The sequence below is a fragment of the Canis lupus genome, chromosome 28 (genome assembly GCF_003254725.2).
Source record: "Canis lupus dingo isolate Sandy chromosome 28, ASM325472v2, whole genome shotgun sequence".
Taxonomy (NCBI): Eukaryota; Metazoa; Chordata; class Mammalia; order Carnivora; family Canidae; genus Canis; species Canis lupus.
This window is the reverse complement of record NC_064270.1, coordinates 13,268,077-13,275,169: the sequence shown is the minus strand read 5'-3', so window position 1 is coordinate 13,275,169 and position 7,093 is coordinate 13,268,077. Positions and strand designations below refer to the sequence as shown.

At 39.6% G+C, this 7,093-nt stretch overlaps 1 pseudogene; it reads left to right on the top strand.

Moving 5' to 3' along the window:
• Window positions 1–5,424: 5,424 nt before the first annotated feature.
• Window positions 5,425–6,119, top strand: LOC112672588 (60S ribosomal protein L23a-like; annotated as a pseudogene).
• Window positions 6,120–7,093: the final 974 nt, after the last annotated feature.

Sequence of the window (7,093 nt, the reverse complement as noted above, 5' to 3'; positions counted from 1 at the left end):
GCCAAAGCTCATTCTCTAAACTTCTTCGTCCTCCATGTCCCTAACTCAGTGAATGATACCACCAGAAACCCATTTGCTCATAAGTAAAAATATAATTTAACAAATAAACAGCTTTTAAATACGGTTATGTGCCACATACTATGTAGACCATGCATACAAGGGAATAAGACATTCAGTATGATTGGTCCCTGTCCTTGGGTTGCTTCTAATCCAGTGAGGAAGGCAGATATTAAATAAACAATTGCACAAATAACTAGTCATAATCATTATGAACACCACCATGGGAAAGACAAAGAGTCATCTTTGACTCTTCCTTCCTTAAACATTGTATCACTCATCAATTCTATCTATCCTACCAGTTCCAACTATTAAATATCTCTTCAGTTTGCCTTCCTTTCTCTGTGCCACCACCACTAAACTGTCTTTCTTAGGCTACTGAAATAGCTTCTGAACAGGTTTCTTGTGTATATCCTTATGCCCAGAATCTACTCACTACACTATATCCACAGTGGTCTTTTGAACATGCAAATCTTCATGTCTTTCCCTGTTTAAAGCCCTTCAATGGAATAGTCTATATGTCTTACCAAGGCCCTCTATGCCTACTCCTTCCTTCCTTATAAATTTACCTTATCTCTGGCCAAGCTTCCTCCTTGCTCTCTACTCTACCTTTTTGACCATTAACACATTTCTTTCACTCTGCATAGAGCATTCTGCTGTCCCTTCTCCCACTAACGTTTCATTTAAATAGTTCCTGTTTTCTTCAGGTTGCCAGAAAGTTTATCCAGATTAGCTCTTCACATTGTGCCCTCTCCAAGGTCCCTGTGGTTTCTGGTTTTGTGACATTCATCATATTTGTACTATGATGTTCCATGAGGACAAGGACCATGTCTGTCTCATTTATCGCCAGATCCATTTCGGTACCTGGCCCAAGAGGTATATTCAATAGGCATTTGTTGACTGAACTTGTTACATAAACCACAAATACAGTATGTAAAGGATTCTTTCTTTAAAGCTTGCTGTCTTTTAAGCAATAAATGTACATTTAAATAAAGACTACCTGAAGGCTATATCCCAATTTTTTTTAACTTCCCAAAATGTGTGACAAAATGTGATAGAAAAGGAGAATGGAGATATTACAGATCAATGGGGAACACTTTTTTCCAGGAGACATTTGGGACCTTGAAGTAGCCCTCAAGACACAGTGTATAGCCATTAACTCTAACTATACTTTCTAAACAAAAGGCAGGAAATAGGCAGGTGAAATAATGGAGGTGAGATGGTGATATACTTGGCCCACAAATTTTTTATTCTAGCTCAGCAAATCATTTGCCATATGACCTAGACATATCTCTTTCTCAGTTTTTCCACTTAAATGAGTATCACAGTATGAGTTAATCTTGCCAATGAGACAAAAGAAGAATAATTAAAGGTTAGTGTAAGAGGCAAACTTATTTTCAGATGCAAAAGAAGAGTTTTCTAATGTTGAATTAACATTAATTCAGATTATTCCCATATTCTCCATAATGAGAATAAATCAGAATTGCTCTTTCTCTTTTTCCTCCTCTACTTTTCTTGTCCTTTTTCCTTTCTTTGTATTCCCTTTCCTTCCCTTCTTTCCTTTCATGAACATTTCAATCCAAAAGCCATTAGGAAAGCAAGATAGATGTCTTCATGGTGGGAGTGTTTAGGGGAAGGGAGAGTCAGTGGTGTCTGAAGTGGGGAGCTGGAGTCTAAGGAGGTGAGGGGGTATCCATGCAAGGGCCACATGACACTGGATGTTGGACCTCAAGTATGGTTAGGAGGGTGTTCATTTGCTGAGGAATGGGATATTGAAATAGTCTCAAGTATTTCTCCACAGAATAATTATTAAATATTACCCTTCCTTCATCACCTTAATAGCATGAACAAAATTAATATCCTTTATAATGAGATGAATCTAAATAATGTGCCACTTGAATGTGCACATATGCATTCATGTGCATTCATGTGTTACTCTAACCAGACACACAGCCTGAATCTAATCATGAAGAAATATTAGACAAACCCAAACTGAAGGATATTCCAAAATAAAGGTGACCTCTAATCTTCAAAAGAGTTAAGATCATGAAAATCCAAAGACTATTCTAGATTGAAGGAAACTATAGAGACATGATAACTATATGCAATGCATGATTTCTGATCATTGTAATGTGGTTATATTGAAGAATGCCTTTGCTTGTTAGAAATACAAAAAAAAAAAAAAAATCCAGGGGCAATGGGGTATCATACTGGCAACTTATTTTCAAGTGGTTCAGAAAAAAAAAAAAATTCTTTGTGATGTATTTGCAACTTTTGTGGAGTTTTAAGATTATTTATGTAAAAACAAGAATGCCTACAGTTGATAACTTAGTAAGTAGAGGTGAAAATGTAATCTGACAATCTTGAGGGAAGTGCTAGAATTGCTGGTGGTTCAAAGCAGTTGCCTCTGAAGAGTGGCTGCAGAGAAGAGAGAGAGAGTTGGTTTCCATTATAAACGAGTCTATTATTTGATCTGCTTGATGTACATGTATTATTTAAATGAAAATAAACTTTATTACTTTAATAAAAGTAAATGAAATATTTGAAAGTTGGTGTGTACTTGGACCCAGACAAGAGGAATCCCCATCCTGAGTCCCAGATTTGGGGGGGAGAGTGGCATTTGATCCTTTTATCAACATGTGGAGGCATCCATGGGACTGAGAGGATGTGTCCACTATGGATCTATGTTCACCTTCTTCTAGACTAAGCTCTGGGGACCTAGAACCCTAGCTTTTCTTGTCCAGATAGCCCTAAACCCACTTCTGGAGCCTGCATGGGCCACTTGCCCATGTCTTCCCTCTCAGAGTGGACCGCACCACCTGTGCACACATTGCCAGACCTCACAGATGGCTGTTTGAAGGTTGTATGACTGGAACAGAATTAGGTGAGTTACAGGGTTCACCTGAATGGGGCAGGGACAGGTTGGGGGTAGGGAAAGAAAGGCGCCAGAGGTTGGGGCCTGGGGGCAGCTCTTTCCATACCATCACTTCCTCATATGGAACTTCAAACCGAAATCCAGCCTTCTAGAGGATAAAGGCACATGTAAAGATAAAAGGAAAAAATATCTCTTTATCCGATTTTATTTAAGTTTGTTAGCTTGATTTATACATTTTCAATATTTAAACACAGTAGATGGACCTTTGTTTATTCTCTCACAGGTTACTCTGCAAATGTTAGAGGTGAACCTATTAAAAATCCTCCCAGTAACCTTTGTTTCTACCTATTCATTTAAAAAAGAAAGAAAGAAAGAAAAGAAAAGAAATTAGGAAAGTGTGATTTAAAAGCCCTCTGAACCTATCTGTGCCTTTCAACACAATATTTTAAACTGCTTGTAAACATTTCATAAGCCAAGTTGGCAGAGGAATAATTCAGCTATGGGAAAAAACAGTACGTGCCAAGCAACCACTCTAGAGAACAGAGAGGTCAGTGACTGGAGGTGGCATGACCTGGTTAGATGAGCCACGACTCTCTCTTGACATTTTAGGAGGAGCACGTCTCTGTCTTGACTTTATTCAGATTGAACTTCACTGATCCTGTTGTATGTGACCTTCCAAATGATGTACCTTATAAAACAACAACTATCATGTTCACCTTAGTAGGATCAAATATGAAGGCTCTTGTTTTCAAACTAACCCACAAGTTTGTATTTTTGTAAAAAGTTTAGGTTTGAAATGGCTCTGGTTCTCTCTCTCCTTTCCTTCCTTCTTTCCTTCTGTCCTTTCTTCTCTTATTGTCTCTCGTGATGCTCTTTTTTCTCTCCTAACACTATGATACATTTAAGGTGGTTAGTCTTTGCTTCCTATCTTGAGCTCTGTGAGACCTTGAGCTCTGTGAAAGCAGGAACTGTATTGTATATGCTGTGTACCCAGTGCCTGCCATTGGAACAGGCATCAATAAGTAATGATATTTTTTAACTTAAAAGGAAGAGGAAGGGATTTCTTTTGTCCTGGAAAGTGAATGAGCTTTTTGTAGGGAAGAAAGCAGACCAACTTATCAACCAGAGTCCAGGACTTTTGACTTTTCACCTCATTTCTAAGTGGATCCCATCATGCGGTCTTAAGTAAATTCTGTAGCTTTTTCATACATCTTTTACTTAATCTCTAGCTACACAGAGCTGATACCTCTCTCGTACAGCCCAGGAGGAAGTGGCTATCTGCATCGACTGAATCAGGAAAGAAAAGTACAAAATGTCATGTGAATATGTTTTATTCATGAGAAACAGTATGAAAGCAGAGTACAGTGAAGAAAGAACTATTGGTCACAGAGGGTATTTTTTTCCAGCCACACCCACGTACTGACAACAATCTCAGCCAGTTAGTTGTGTTTTCTCTGATTACAAAGAGGTTAACAGACAAAAAACTCTGGTTCACCAGAGTCCCACTTCACATAAAGGGACATTTTTGGAGGCAAGACTCATGGGTACCAAGACTGAAGGGTAATCACAAGGACAAAGGTCCCATCCAGTTCTAAGATTCTAGAATTTTAATTTTGTTGAGAGTTTGGGAGCAGGGGTGCTTAGCTGAACCAGAGAAGCGTTCTACTTTTCTATGTTAGTGTCAAAATTCTGGCATAGCCTAGTCTGTCTGAGGTTGAATTTGACACTTTATCTTAATCTGGGCTTAAGTCAGTTGTAGCCTCACAGGATTACAAATACAGGATTTTTAACAATTTATTGGCTTTGCCTGGTGAATACAAAAGATAAGAAAGTATACCCTTTACTGGCATCAAAAAAAGCCTGACCTATTCCTTTTACTTTTATTGAGTCACTCATTTAATTACCAGGCTGAGGAGAAAGAAGTATAGATTTCCAAAGCCAGAGATAATTGAAAGCAAACTCTTCAGTGTTAAATTCAGGGGTCTGAGGGGCTGGTGTCTATTTTTTCCAGACAAAAGGTGGAGTGGGATAAATATACTGATCACGAACAGAGAAGCATATGCTCACAAAATGGAAAGGAAGAGGGGCACCTGGGTGGCTCAGGGGTTGAGCATATGCTTTTGGCTCAGGTCAGTGATCCCGGGGTCCTGGCATCAAGTCTCACATTGGGCTCCCTGCGAGGAGCCTGCTTCTCACTCTATGTCTCTGCCTCTCTCTGTTTCTTTCATGAATACATTAAAAAAAAAAAAAAAAAAAAAAAAAAAAAAGATGGAAAGTAAGAAGTAGTGACAGAAGGAGCAGAGGCAGTTTCCATTCATTCCTGCCCCAAGCAGTCATCTACCTTTGGCCAGCACCAGCCTATTACCACTGAATCAGAGCCCATACCCGGCTGAAGAGACTCACCATCCTCTTTATCCCACACTACATCCTTATAAGGTCCCTTATTGGATAACTATGAAGAGGTTCACTTTCTTCATATAAGTCTAGTAACGATAGAAAGATTATACTCGCCTTTCACGAAGATGGTGCCGAAGGCGAAGAAGGAAGCCCCTGCCCTTCCCAAAGCGGAAGCCAAAGCAAAGGCTTTGAAAGCTAAGAAAGCGGTGCTGAAAGGCGTGCACAGTCACCAAAAAAAAAAAAAGAAGATCCACACGTCACCTACATTCCGACAACCCGAGACCCTGCGTCTCCGAAGGCAGCCCAACTATCCTTGAAAGAGTGCCCCCAGGAGAAACAAGCTTGATCACTATGCCATCATCAAGTTCCCCCTGACTACTGAGTCAGCCATGAAGAAAACAGAAGACAACAACACACTTGTGTTCATTGTGGATGTCAAGGCCAATAAGCACCAGATCAAACAGGCTGTGAAGAAGCCTTATGACATTGATGTGGCCAAGATCAACACCTTGATCAGGCCTGATGGAGAGAAGAAAGCATATGTTCGACTGGCTCCTGACTATGATGCTTTGGATGTTGCCAACAAAATTGGGACCATCTAAACTGAGTCCAGCTGGTGATAAATCTAAATATAAATTTTTTCACCATAAAAAAAAGAAAAAGAAAGATTATACTCATCTTGAAGTTTGGAAACTTTCATAGATCGTGTATACTGGTCCTCCATTACCAGAGTGAAACCAGTGGATTCCTGTATGTTTCTTCCTGATTCTTGTGGTAACTAAATCATTGCAAAAATAGCCTTTTCTTTTTTTTTTTTTTTTTTTTTTTTAAATTTTTTATTTATTTATGATAGTCACAGAGAGAGAGAGAGAGAGGCAGAGACACAGGCAGAGGGAGAAGCAGGCTCCATGCACCGGGAGCCTGACGTGGGATTCGATCCCGGGTCTCCAGGATCGCGCCCTGGGCCAAAGGCAGGCGCTAAACCACTGCGCCACCCAGGGATCCCAAAAAAATAGCCTTTTCTATAAAATGTTTTAAGAAAATAAAAAGTATTGTGATTGTTATTGAAAATGTCTTCATGAAAAGAATCCTCCCCCTGCCCCCCGAATCGCCTATCTTGTCTCCTAAGACAAGATTCAAAAGGCATTTCCCTCATGAAGGAAATCTAAAGATTCTTACTATGATATGCAAGCACTTGCCTTTTATCTTCCTTAATGAAAGATTTCCCATTGCAATTCTTTATAAAGGTAGACCTGGGGATCCCTGGGTGGCGCAGCAGTTTAGTGCCTGCCTTTGGCCCAGGGTGCGATCCTGGAGACCTGGGATCGAATCCCACATTGGGCTCTCGGTGCATGGAGCCTGCTTCTCCCTCTGCCTGTGTCTCTGCCTCTCTCTCTCTCTCTCTCTGTGACTATCATAAATAAATAAATAAATAAATAAATAAATAAATAAATAAATGTAGACCTGATAGTAGATTTTGATTCCAAACCTGGCTTCCACAGATATGTCCAAGTGACAAGCGTGGCTCAGGTGGCAAAAGAATCTAAGGAACTTTGATGTTTGCTCTTTGGGGTCACTCTGCCAACCTAAAATCTCAGAAGGTTGCAGGTTAGTTTTTGTTGTTGTTGTTGTTGTTGTTTTTAAATTTCATTACAGTATAATTAACATACAATGTGTTAGTTTCAGGTGTATAATATACTGTGATAAGACAATTCTGTACATTGCTCTGCTGGTTGGTTTTTAACATAGAGGACTATATAATTT